At 45.3% G+C, this 12,403-nt stretch overlaps 1 long non-coding RNA gene across 1 annotated transcript; it reads left to right on the top strand.

Annotated features, from left to right (window-relative positions):
- Nucleotides 1-7,124: 7,124 nt before the first annotated feature.
- Nucleotides 7,125-10,889, top strand: LOC106605929 (uncharacterized). Its single transcript, XR_006769989.1, has 2 exons — nucleotides 7,125-8,739; nucleotides 8,956-10,889. It is a non-coding gene; the product is annotated as an uncharacterized lncRNA (long non-coding RNA).
- Nucleotides 10,890-12,403: the final 1,514 nt, after the last annotated feature.

The following is a 12,403-nucleotide window of genomic DNA, read 5'->3' on the forward strand; positions in this document are numbered from 1 at the left end:
CTTCGATTTGATTTAAACCCCAACCCTGTTCAGAAGACTAGTGCATCTGTCATCATTAGGGAACAAGTTGTTACTGACCAGGAGAAACTCTGTCTGTGTGTTTTGTTTAGGGATCCACGCTGACCTTTAAAGGTGAAACAAACTCAGATCAGGTTCTGGGTCTGACCAGACAGTCCATCACTACCACAGTCTGTCTGGGCACCCTGAAGTACACGGCGGACTGTGTAAAGCCTCAGGTACTGTATCAAGTACTAATGTTGCCTTTGAATTTGGTTGTCACCTCTTCTCCATGCAAGTGTGAGAGAGAAGTAAGGTCAGACATTCAGAAAGAAAGAGGGGAGCATATCACATGAAAGTGCTGGCAATGGATCAATGCTTGGCTGGAGTTGTCAGTCTCCACTACATCAGTGGGTCAATGCATGGCTGGAGTTGTAAAGGTCTAGACTACATCAATGGATCAATGCATGGCTGGACTTGTAAAGGTCTCCACTACATCAGTGGGTCAATGCATGGCTGGACTTGTAAAGGTCTAGACTACATCAATGGATCAATGCATGGCTGGACTTGTAAAGGTCTAGACTACATCAATGGATCAATGCATGGCTGGACTTGTAAAGGTCTCCACTACATCAGTGGGTCAATGCATGGCTGGACTTGTAAAGGTCTAGACTACATCAATGGATCAATGCATGGCTGGACTTGTAAAGGTCTCCACTACATCAGTGGGTCAATACATGGCTGGACTTGTAAAGGTCTAGACTACATCAATGGATCAATGCATGGCTGGAGTTGTAAAGGTCTAGACTACATCAATGGATCAATGCATGGTTGGAGTTGTAAAGGTCTAGACTACATCAATGGATCAATGCATGGTTGGAGTTGTAAAGGTCTAGACTACATCAATGGATCAATGCATGGCTGGAGTTGTAAAGGTCTAGACTACATCAATGGATCAATGCATGGCTGGAGTTGTAAAGGTCTAGACTACATCAATGGATCAATGCATGGCTGGAGTTGTAAAAGTCTAGAGTCTAGACTGCATCACTTCATTGTCTCTTATTGTCACCTCCTCTCTGTTGTCTTTCAGGTGTTGAATAAAGTAGAATGTGAGTATAACCCCACCTCCAACTGAAAACAACTAACGTTAGATAACACACACACACACACCGACACACAGAGACACCGACACACACACACACACACACACACACACACACACACACACACACACACACACACACACACACACACACACACACACACACACACACACACAGAGAGGCACCGACACACACGCACCCTCCAAGACAGAGAGACACGACACACGCAAATGCACACGCATGCACACAAACACACTGTGGTTTCCATTCATCAATCTACTAACTTATTTTTACAGTAACTGAATAAAAAATCACACAGGAACTGAAGAGAGTCATACGGTGTTGGAGCATGTGAGGGTGGAGTATGAGTCCAAATCAAAGTATGTGAAATGGAGCACGTAGGGCATTTCTCGAATGCATACTCCATTTGAACATATTTTGAAGCATGCACCGATGCAAGCTTCAACACAAAGTATCCATTGAAATCAATGGCAGACATTATTTTTTATTTTTTAACCTGGCAAGTCAGTTAAGAACAAATTCTTATTTACAATGACGGTTTACCGGGGAACAGTGGGTTAACTCCCTTGTTCAGGGGCAGAATGACAGATTTTTACCTTGTCAGCTCAGGGATTCAATCCAGCAACCTTTTGGTAACTGGCCCAATGTTCTTACCACTAGGCTATAGAAAATAAACTCAGACTAATTAAATGTTTCCCATTCATATGTCATATGTTGCCTGACTGCAATATCTTGAGACGTTAACAAATACAGTGAATTCCAAAAGTATTGGGACAGTGACAATTTTTGTCTACACTTTAACCTCATAGTCATTGTATCATTTCAAATCCTAAGTGCTGGAGTACAGAACCAAAACAACAAAACGTGTCACTGTCCCAATACTTTTAGAGCTCACTGTACATGCTGGGTTCATTTTGTCATGTTTACCTGCCTACAAAAGCCACTGTAGTGTGTGCAGATCACAAGCCCATAATAAGTCAATGGGGCTAACTGGCTAGCTACTACTGTTAGAGAATTGTTAGTGTTAGGGTTGAACTGGCTATTTGTATGCATAACCTTTAGAATATACCGGGGAAGCTATGCTACAATATTAAGTATATAAGCTACGGATAAATCAACTGCTGAAGACAGGAAGTGCGTCACTAGGCTGGGACCAGCCTGCACGCCGACGATAGGAGGAGCAAGTTTAAACCACGCTCCTCCTCCCTCTGACAGGCCAGCATTGAGCGGGAACTATCACTGTCAGAGTATATAAGCGAGAACAATAGGAGGTGTCGTTCTCTTCTCTGTTTGCCCTGCAAGGTATAACAGCGAGACCGTATATATATGAACCACCCATTTACCACACACGTGTTTGCATTAATTAAAGTACAAACAAATCAGAAGTTACTATGTGCTGACTATTTTGTTCTGATACCAGAAACGAATAGACGCAACTTTAACATTAGCTAGCTACACACAATGAATTGACATCTACTTTGCATACCATTAATTTTAGGACATGTTTGCCTGTTAAACTATCTGGTTAGCTAGATTCTTACAATTCACACATAGCTAGCTGAGAGTTATGAAGTAGAACATTTGCTTTCTCTCTACCTTGTTTCATCTCTATTTCGATTGTCTTTGCTGTAAGAAGGTTCAGTGAATGGGGAGGTGCAGCGTGAGGTAATACAGTAGGGGGGTGCTGCTGAAATGAAATGTTTTATGTGTTCTCCACACTCTCGTCCTCACAAGACGTACTCAAGAGAACATCCTCGGAGAATGCACTTGGAGAGTGAGTGTGTGGAGCACGGTAGTATGCATACTGAGAAACACCCAGAGACTTAGCAGACAGACCCTGCAGCTGAGGTAACAGTAAAACAATAAAGAAAGGGAATAGATAACCTTGTAGTTGTCACGCCTGCTCCCACTCTTCCCCCCGGCGCTCGAGGGCGTCAGGCTCTCCAGCATTACGCACTCCTGCCACCATCACTACGCACACCTGCCTTCACTCGTCACGCGCATCAGCGATTATTGGACTCACCTGGACTCAATCACCTCTGTCGTTACCTCCCCTATATCTGTCTGTTCCCCCACTCTGGTCCCCATCTGCTGCATTGATTGTCGTCTGTCTTTGTGTTACCCAGTTCTGACGCTGTTCCTGTCCTTTTACCTGTTTGTTCCAAATTAAATGTCAACTCCCCGTACCTGCTTCTCTTCTCCAGTGTCGTTCCTTACAGTAGTAGGCCTACTGTAGCTTAAGGATTTTTTACCCTATCATTTTTTTTAAATAACTGCATTGAGCCTGTTCTTTACGATATCATACCAAAGCTGCTGTACAAGTTACAAGTTACTGATCATCCCCTTGTGTTTCTTAGGTAACTGCACCATGGAACCTAGCAGCCCCTCTAATCCTGACCACATCAAGGATATCAGACCAGGTGACAGAGTGTTAAGTCATAGTTGGAATCAGGATGTGTTTTAGGCACCCAGTCCTGAGAATCAATGTCTACAATGAGTGTACAAAACATTAATGACACCTGCTCTTTCCATGACATAAACTGAAAGCTATGATCCCTTATTGATGGCACTTGTTAAATCCACTTCAATCAGAGTAGATGAAGGGGAGGAGACAGGATAACGGAAGATTTTTAAGCCTTGATACACAATCCATGTCTCAATTGTATGTGTGCCATTCAGAGGGTCAATGGGCTAGAAAAAAAATGTAAGTGCCTTTGAACGGGTTATCGTAATAGGTGCCAGGTGCACCGGTTTGTGTCAAGAACTGTCAAGAACTGCAACGCTGCTGGGGTTTTCATGCTCAACAGTTTCCTGTGTGTATCAAGAATGGTCCATCAACCAAAGGACATCCAGCCAACTTGACACAACCGTGGGAAGCATTGGAGTCAACATGGGCCAGCATCCCTGTGGGACGCTTTCGCCCGTGCCCGGACGAATTGATGCTGTTCTGAGAGCAATATTATTAATGTTTTGTACACTCCATGTATATGTCTACCACCATGAGTCAAGACAGGAAGACAGAGACCTCTATATGACTTCTGAATTACTACCATTTTGGATTTCAGTGATTCTGTCAACTTACCCCTCCTACTATTTACCCTAGCTATGTCCCCATGTTCATTCGCTCTCTCAATTCAATTTAAGGGCTTTATTGGCATGGGAAACATATGTTTACATTGCCAAAGCAAGTGAAATAGATCATAAACAAAAGTGAAATAAACAATACAAAAATGAACAGTAAACATTACACACAAAAGTTCTAAAAGAAAAATGACATTTCAAATGTCATTATGTCTATATACAGGGTTGTAACGATGTGCAAATATCACTCTCCCCCACCACGACCCTTATCACCACTGTAATACAATTGTCTTTATAATGGCTTGTATGTCTTCCTCTTATGGCTGGTTGATTCCTTTGGTAGTTCATCAGGTGTTTATCTACTCTAATAGGATCATATTTAACCTCAGAGAGACTCAGCTAGGCTCAGAAGGAGTGTTAAAGCTAAGATACTGTAACAGCAGATAAAAAATCTAATGTTATTTGTCACATGCGCCAAATACAACAGGTGAAATGATTACTTACAAGCTCTTAACCAACAATGCAGTTTTAAGAAAATATTCCAACCCCTCCACATTTGTTACGTTACAGCCTTATTCTAAAATGGATTAAATAGTTTTTTCTCCTCATCAATCTACACACAATAGCCCATAATGACAAAAGCAAAAACAGGTTTGTAGATTTCTTAGCAAATTTCTCAAAAAACAAAAAATATTCTGACCATTTAATTAGAACTTTGTTGATGCATTTTTGGCAGCGATTACAGCATTGAGTCTTCTTTGGTATGACGCTACAAGCTTGGCACACCTTTGAGGAGTTTCTCCCATTCTTCTCTGCCGATACTCTCAAGCTCTGTCAGATTGGATGGGGAGCGTCGCTGACAGCTATTTTTGGGTCTCTCCAGAGATGTTCGATCGGGTTCAAGTCCGGGCTCTGGCAGGGCCACTCAAGGACATTCAGAGACTTGTCCCGAAGCCACTCCTGCATTGTCTTGGCTGTGAGCTTTGGGTCTTTGTCTTGTTAGAAGGTGAACCTTCACCCCAGTCTGAGGTCCTGAGCGCTCTGGAGCAGGTTTTCATCAAGGATCTCTCTGTACTTTGCTCCTTTCATCCTTCCTTCGATCTTGACTAGTCTCCCAGTCCCTGCCTCTGAAAAACATCCCCACCGCATGATGCTGCCACCACCATGCTTCACCGTAGGGATGGTGCCAGGTTTACTCCAGACGTGACACTTGGTATTCAGGCCAAAGAGTTCAATCTTGGTTTCATCAGACCAGAGAATCTTGTTTCTCATGGTCTGAGAGTCTTTAGGTGCCTTTTGGCAAACTCCAAGCAGGCTGTCATGTGCCTTTTACTGAGGAGGGGCTTCCGTCTGGCCACTCTACCATAAAGGCCTGATTGGAATAGTGCTGCAGAGATGGTTGTCCTTCTGGAAGGTACTCCCATCTCCATAGAGGAACTCTGGAGCTCTGTCAGAGTGACCGTCGGGTTCTTGGTCACCTCCCTGAGCAAAGCCTTCTCCCCTGATTGCTCAGTTTGGCCGGGCAGCCAGCTCTAGGAAGAGTCTTGGGGGTTCCAAACTTCTTCCATTTAAGAATGATGGAGGCCACTGTTCTTGGGGGACCTTCAATGGTGCAAATCATGTCCAATCAATTGAATTTACCACAGGTGGACTCCAATCAAGTTGTAGAAACATCTCAAGGATGGTCAATGGAAACAGAGCACCTGAGCTCATAGCAAAGGGTCAGAATACTTATATAAATATTTACGTTTTTTATTTTTAATAAATGTGCTAAAATGTTTTAATAACACTGTTTTTGCTTTGTCATTTTGGGGTATTGTGTGTAGGATGATGGGGATAACATTAATTTTCAGGGCTCCTGAGTGGCGCAGCGGTCTATAAGGCACTGCTTCTCAGTGCTAGAGGCGTCACTACAGACCCCGATTCGATTCCAGGCTGTATCACCACCGGCCGCGATTGGGAGTCCCATAGGGCGGCGCACAACTGACCCAGCGCCGTCCGGGTTTGGCTGGGGTAGGCTTGCCTAGTTAAAAAAAAAAGGAAAGGCTGTAACGTAACAATGTGGAAAAAGGGAAGGGGTCTCAATACTTTCCGACTGCACTGTATATCAACACTGATAGTCAAATCTCTCGTTCTGTTATGGATTTGGGTGTTATCTGAATGCTCATGTTGAAGACTGGGTTTGTTCCAGGGTCATCTGTGAGCCACAAGACTGTGTTAGTCTACTAATCTAAAGCCTATCATTAGCTTCCTCCTTTTCCCTCGGCCTCTCTCTCTTTCCCACACAGATGAAAGGAACCGCGCAGTGACCTGGGTTGCTCTGGGATGTTTCTCTGGAGTCATCATACTGTTAATTGCAGGAAAGAGGTGTGTATGGAGGGGGTGGTCCACAAAGTATTTTAGTTAAGTCAAGCTTACTGAGACATTGTGTAGGTCACTGAATGTATATAAATAATTATTTTGTGAATTTGTACGTATTTCTAAAGACATCTGTTTGGTATTTCAGTTACAGATGTGTTGACAGGAGGAGGAATAGGACCCAACGAATCTCAGTTAATGTGAACAACGCAGAAGAAACCAAAGTGTGAATGTGTGTACGTGGGTCTGGGGGTATGTTTTGTTCCCGTGGGTGTGTTTTGTGCCCGTGGGTGTGTTTTGTGGTGCGTGGGTGTTTTGTGGTGCGTGGGTGTGTTTTGTGGTGCATGCATGTGTTTTGTGCTGCGTGGGTGTGTTTTGTGGTGCGTGGGTGTGTTTTGTGGAGCGTGGGTCTGGGGGTATGTTTTGTGCCCGTGGGTGTGTTTTGTGGTGCGTGGGTCTGGGGGTATGATTTGTGGTGCGTGGGTGTGTTTTGGGGTGCGTGGGTGTGTTTTGTGGTGCGTGGGTCTGGGGGTATGTTTTGTGCCCGTGGGTGTGTTTTGTGGTGTGTGGGTCTGGGGGTGTGATTTGTGGTGCGTGGGTGTGTTTTGTGGTGCATGGGTGTGTTTTGTGGTGCGTGGGTCTGGGGGTATGTTTTTTGCCCGTGGGTGTGTTTTGTGGTGCGTGGGTCTGAGGGTATGTTTTGTGGTGCGTGGGTCTGAGGGTATGTTTTGTGGTGCGTGGGTGTATTTTGTGGTGTGTGGGTCTGGGGGTATGTTTTGTGCCCGTGGGTGTGTTTTGTGGTGCGTGGGTGTGTTTTGTGGTGCGTGGGTCTGGGGGTATGTTTTGTGCCCGTGGGTGTGTTTTGTGGTGAATGGGTCTGAGGGTATGTTTTGTGGTGCGTGGGTCTGAGGGTATGTTTTGTGGTGCGTGTTCTGAGGTGTGTTTTGTGGTGCGTGGGTCTGAGTGTATGTTTTGTGGTGCGTGGTTCTGAGGGTATGTTTTGTGGTGCGTGGGTCTGAGTGTATGTTTTGTGCCCGTGGGTGTGTTTTGTGGTGCGTGGGTCTGAGGGTATGTTTTGTGGTGCGTGGGTCTGAGGGTATGTTTTGTGGTGCGTGGGTGTGTTTTGTGGTGCGTGGGTCTGAGGGTATATTTTGTGGTGCGTGGGTGTGTTTTGTGGTGCGTGGGTCTGAGGGTATGTTTTGTGGTGCGTGGGTCTGAGGGTATGTTTTGTGGTGCGTGGGTGTGTTTTGTGGTGCGTGGGTCTGAGGGTATGTTTTGTGGTGCGTAGGTCTGAGGATATGTTTTGTGGTGCGTGGGTCTGAGGGTATGTTTTGTGGTGCGTTGGTGTGTTTTGTGGTGCGTGGGTCTGAGGGTATGTTTTGTGGTGCGTGGGTCTGAGGGTATGTTTTGTGGTGCGTGGGTCTGAGGGTATGTTTTGTGGTGCGTGGGTCTGAGGGTGTGTTTTGTGGTGCGTGGGTCTGAGGGTATGTTTTGTGGTGCGTGGGTCTGAGGGTATGTTTTGTGGTGCGTGGGTCTGAGGGTATGTTTTGTGGTGCGTGGGTCTGAGGGTGTGTTTTGTGGTGCGTGGGTCTGAGGGTATGTTTTGTGCTGCGTGGGTCTGAGGGTATGTTTTGTCGTGCATGGGTCTGAGGGTATGTTTTGTGGTGCGTGGGTCTGAGGGTGTGTTTTGTGGTGCGTGGGTCTGAGGGTGTGTTTTGTGGTGCGTGGGTCTGAGGGTATGTTTTGTGGTGCGTGGGTGTGTTTTGTGGTGCGTGGGTCTGAGGGTGTGTTTTGTGCCCGTGGGTATGTTTTGTGGTGCGTGGGTCTGAGGGTATGTTTTGTGGTGCGTGGGTCTGAGGGTATGTTTTGTGGTGCGTGGGTCTGAGGGTATGTTTTGTGGTGCGTGGGTCTGGGGGTATGTTTTGTGGTGCATGGGTCTGAGGGTATGTTTTGTGGTGCGTGGGTCTGAGGGTATGTTTTGTGGTGCGTGGGTCTGGGGGTATGTTTTGTGGTGCGTGGGTCTGAGGGTATGTTTTGTGGTGCATGGGTCTGAGGGTATGTTTTGTGGTGTGTGGGTCTGAGGGTGTGTTTTGTGGTGCGTGGGTCTGAGGGTATGTTTTGTGGTGCGTGGGTCTGAGGGTATGTTTTGTGGTGCGTGGGTCTGAGGGTATGTTTTGTGGTGCATGGGTGTGTTTTGTGGTGCGTGGGTCTGAGGGTGTGTTTTGTGGTGCGTGGGTCTGAGGGTGTGTTTTGTGGTGCGTGGGTCTGAGGGTGTGTTTTGTGGTGCGTGGGTCTGAGGGTGTGTTTTGTGGTGCGTGGGTCTGAGGGTGTGTTTTGTGGTGCGTGGGTCTGAGGGTATGTTTTGTGGTGCGTGGGTCTGAGGGTATGTTTTGAGGTGCGTGGGTCTGAGGGTATGTTTTGTGGTGCGTGGGTCTGAGGGTGTGTTTTGTGGTGCGTGGGTGTGTTTTGTGGTGCGTGGGTCTGAGGGTATGTTTTATGGTGCGTGGGTCTGAGGGTGTGTTTTGTGGTGCGTGGGTCTGAGGGTATGTTTTGTGGTGCGTGGGTCTGAGGGTGTGTTTTGTGGTGCGTGGGTCTGAGGGTGTGTTTTGTGGTGCGTGGGTCTGAGGGTATGTTTTGTGGTGCGTGGGTCTGAGGGTGTGTTTTGTGGTGCGTGGGTCTGAGGGTATGTTTTGTGGTGCGTGGGTCTGAGGGTGTGTTTTGTGGTGCGTGGGTCTGAGGGTGTGTTTTGTGGTGCGTGGGTCTGGGGGTATGTTTTGTGGTGCGTGGGTCTGGGGGTATGTTTTGTGGTGCGTGGGTCTGGGGGTATGTTTTGTGGTGCGTGGGTCTGAGGGTATGTTTTGTGGTGCGTGGGTCTGAGGGTATGTTTTGTGGTGCGTGGGTGTGTTTTGTGGTGCGTGGGTCTGAGGGTATGTTTTGTGGTGCGTGGGTGCGCGCGGGGGTGTGAGTGTGGTTGTTCTTAGTGTTTTTAGCTGCCCAACTGTTTTAAAAGTCATTTAATTTGTAAAGCATTGTAATGGGCATGTGGCTTGAGATAGTCTTGTATTACATTCTGAGAAAGTTTTAGTGCAGCAGTGGATCTCTTGCTGTGAAAGCTAGATTCCCATAGCTGCACCCGCTTGTCTATGATAAGTGACTAGGCATATTAACACACATACATACAAATGGACAGTATACAAATAGACAGTAATGACTCAGGGAGTATTATCTGTGGTCTGTTGAGTAATAGTGTCACCTGATAGTGGAGACAGTGTGATACTATTTATATGTTTGTAGTTACTGTAAAGATGGGTGAAAGATTTCTGAATCAAACAGCACACAGCACACAGACACATGACATTCCTTTTCCCTTCTCTTTCACTAGTTCCTAACAGTTCATACCAGTTCACTTCCTGTAGTATGTTGCAACAGATATAGTTCCTCTCTCTCCCTCCCCACTATACCAGGGAAGTCCCTCTGTGATTATGAATGACTTAGCATTGGAGTTCCAGGCTTGATATTGAACCAGAGAGGATGTGAAATCAGTTCGCAGCCACACCTACTCACACCACTCTGCCTAGACATTGTCTGTTAAACAATTATTATTATAATAATACATCATTATATATCTAGTAATATAAACATAATATACATTTTGTACATAGTAGAATATGAAATATGATTACGATATGTATTACCGTTTTCCAGTTAGTCACTGAGGAAGTGACTCATGGATCCAATGTCTTTAGTAGATTAAATTGACCCATAGACACTGATTTAAAGTTTCCCCCTAATGACAATAGTGTTGGGGAAGCTGATCCTAGATCTGTGCCTATGGGCTCGTCTGACCCAGATCAGATTTTAGTGTTGTCTTTAGGTCAACTAATGCTTATAGTGAGGGATGTAGGACTGGCAACTTTCCACATCTTATATTGGTTTATATTCTATGTGAGCGCAAATCAAATAGCGAGATTCCAAACTGCTACCTTGCTGCTATCTTTAGGAACTTGTTCAATTCCTTTTGTGGATCTGAAAGGACAACTACAAGTGGAAGGATACGGGTGTGTTAGACCTGCAGCAGAAGTTAAAATGGGACTAGAGAATCATAACTGTTCTTGTAGAAATACTGACAGGATATATAACACATTATTAGGCTTTTGACATGACAACAAAATTACTTATTTTTGTTCAATTTCATAATGAATGAATAATGAATGTATTTGTTAATGTGATTTTGTATTGAATGATTACTCATGTGTATAACACTCATTTCTGTTTGCTTTGCTAACCTGCTCAACAGCTGGTATTAAAACATCCTGCTATTCATCTTTATGTGTCTTGTTGGTTTAATCTATGTTTTCCCTTGATTGACTTAATTAATTTGTGACAGTACCATACTCCACTCAGACTGTGTTATTTAGATATCATTTAAGAGCCATGCTTTAAATGTATCCATTGGTGTATTAACTTGGTTTATGTGTATTATTTGGACCTTGTATGTACTGGCTTACTGCCAAAGCTGGGTGTAAGACAACGATAGAGATGTAGGGAAATTCTGGGGACAGCCATGGCTTTCCCTCTCGCTCTCTCTCTGTCTGCTTTCTTCCCTCTCTCTCTCTCTCTCTCTCTCTCTCTCTCTCTCTCTCTCTCTCTCTCTCTCTCTCTCTCTGTTTCTGTCTCTCTGTCTCTGTCTGTCCCTCTCTCTCTCTCTCTGTGTGTGTGTTTGATTGACGTTGACACCATACAGTATTACATTTGTCTAACAAGTCAATCTCTCCTTAACACTCCAACTACTTCACAGTTATATAATGTAGTCTAGTGATTGACTTCAGTAAACACATTTACTGCTGTATATCTTCCTCCTGGCTCTTAGCTGTTGATAAGCAAATGCTTGCGTAGGTTGTGGTTAGGTTTAGAATAAGGGTTAGGGTTATGGCTGGGATTAGGTTAGGATGAGGGTTAAGGCTAGGGTTAGTGGCTAGTTAGTTTAAATGTTGTTAACAGTTATTGAACATCTACAAGCCATCTACTTGAGACTATCCCAATAAAGTGTTAACAAAATAATTGGGGTAATTGTTGAATAACCTGTGGTTAACCTAAAGTTGGTCACTGGGTTGAAGTGCCACCACCTTTCAATACAGTCAGCCTGGATGAGTTGTCTTCATCTGTATTTCAGTACAGTTACATGATTTCTCAGAATTCCTGATGATTCTAAAGACAGACCTGATCATATCATCTCTACCTTACCTGACACCCTAGACCTACTTCAATTTGCTTACCGCCCCAATAGAGGCACAGACGATGCAATCGCCACTGCACTGCACACTGCCTCATCCCATCTGGACAAGAGGAATGCCTATGTAAGAATGCTGTTCATTCACTATAGCTTAGTATTCAACATCATAGTACCCTCCAAGCACATCATTAAGCTTGGGGCACTGGGTCTGAACCCCACCCTGTGCAACTGGGTCCTGGACTTCCTGACGTGCCGCCCCCAGGTGGTGAAGGTAGGAAACAACACCACCACTTCGCTGATCCTCAACACAGGGGCCCCACAAGGGTGCATGCTCAGCCCCCTCCTGTACTCCCTGTTCACCCATGACTGCGTGGCCACGCACGCCTCAAACTCAATCATCAAGTTTGCAGACGACACAACAGTAGTAGGCCTGATTACCAACAATGAAGAGACAGCCTACAGGGAGGAGGTCAGGGCCCTGGGAGAGTGGTGCCAGGAAAATAACCTCTCACTCAACGTCAACAAAACAAAGGAGCTGATCGTGGACTTCAGGAAACAGCAGAGGGAGCACGCCCCTATCCACATCGACGGGACCGCAGTGGAGCAGGTG

The sequence above is a fragment of the Salmo salar genome, chromosome ssa05, assembly GCF_905237065.1.
Source record: "Salmo salar chromosome ssa05, Ssal_v3.1, whole genome shotgun sequence".
NCBI lineage: Eukaryota > Metazoa > Chordata > Actinopteri > Salmoniformes > Salmonidae > Salmo > Salmo salar.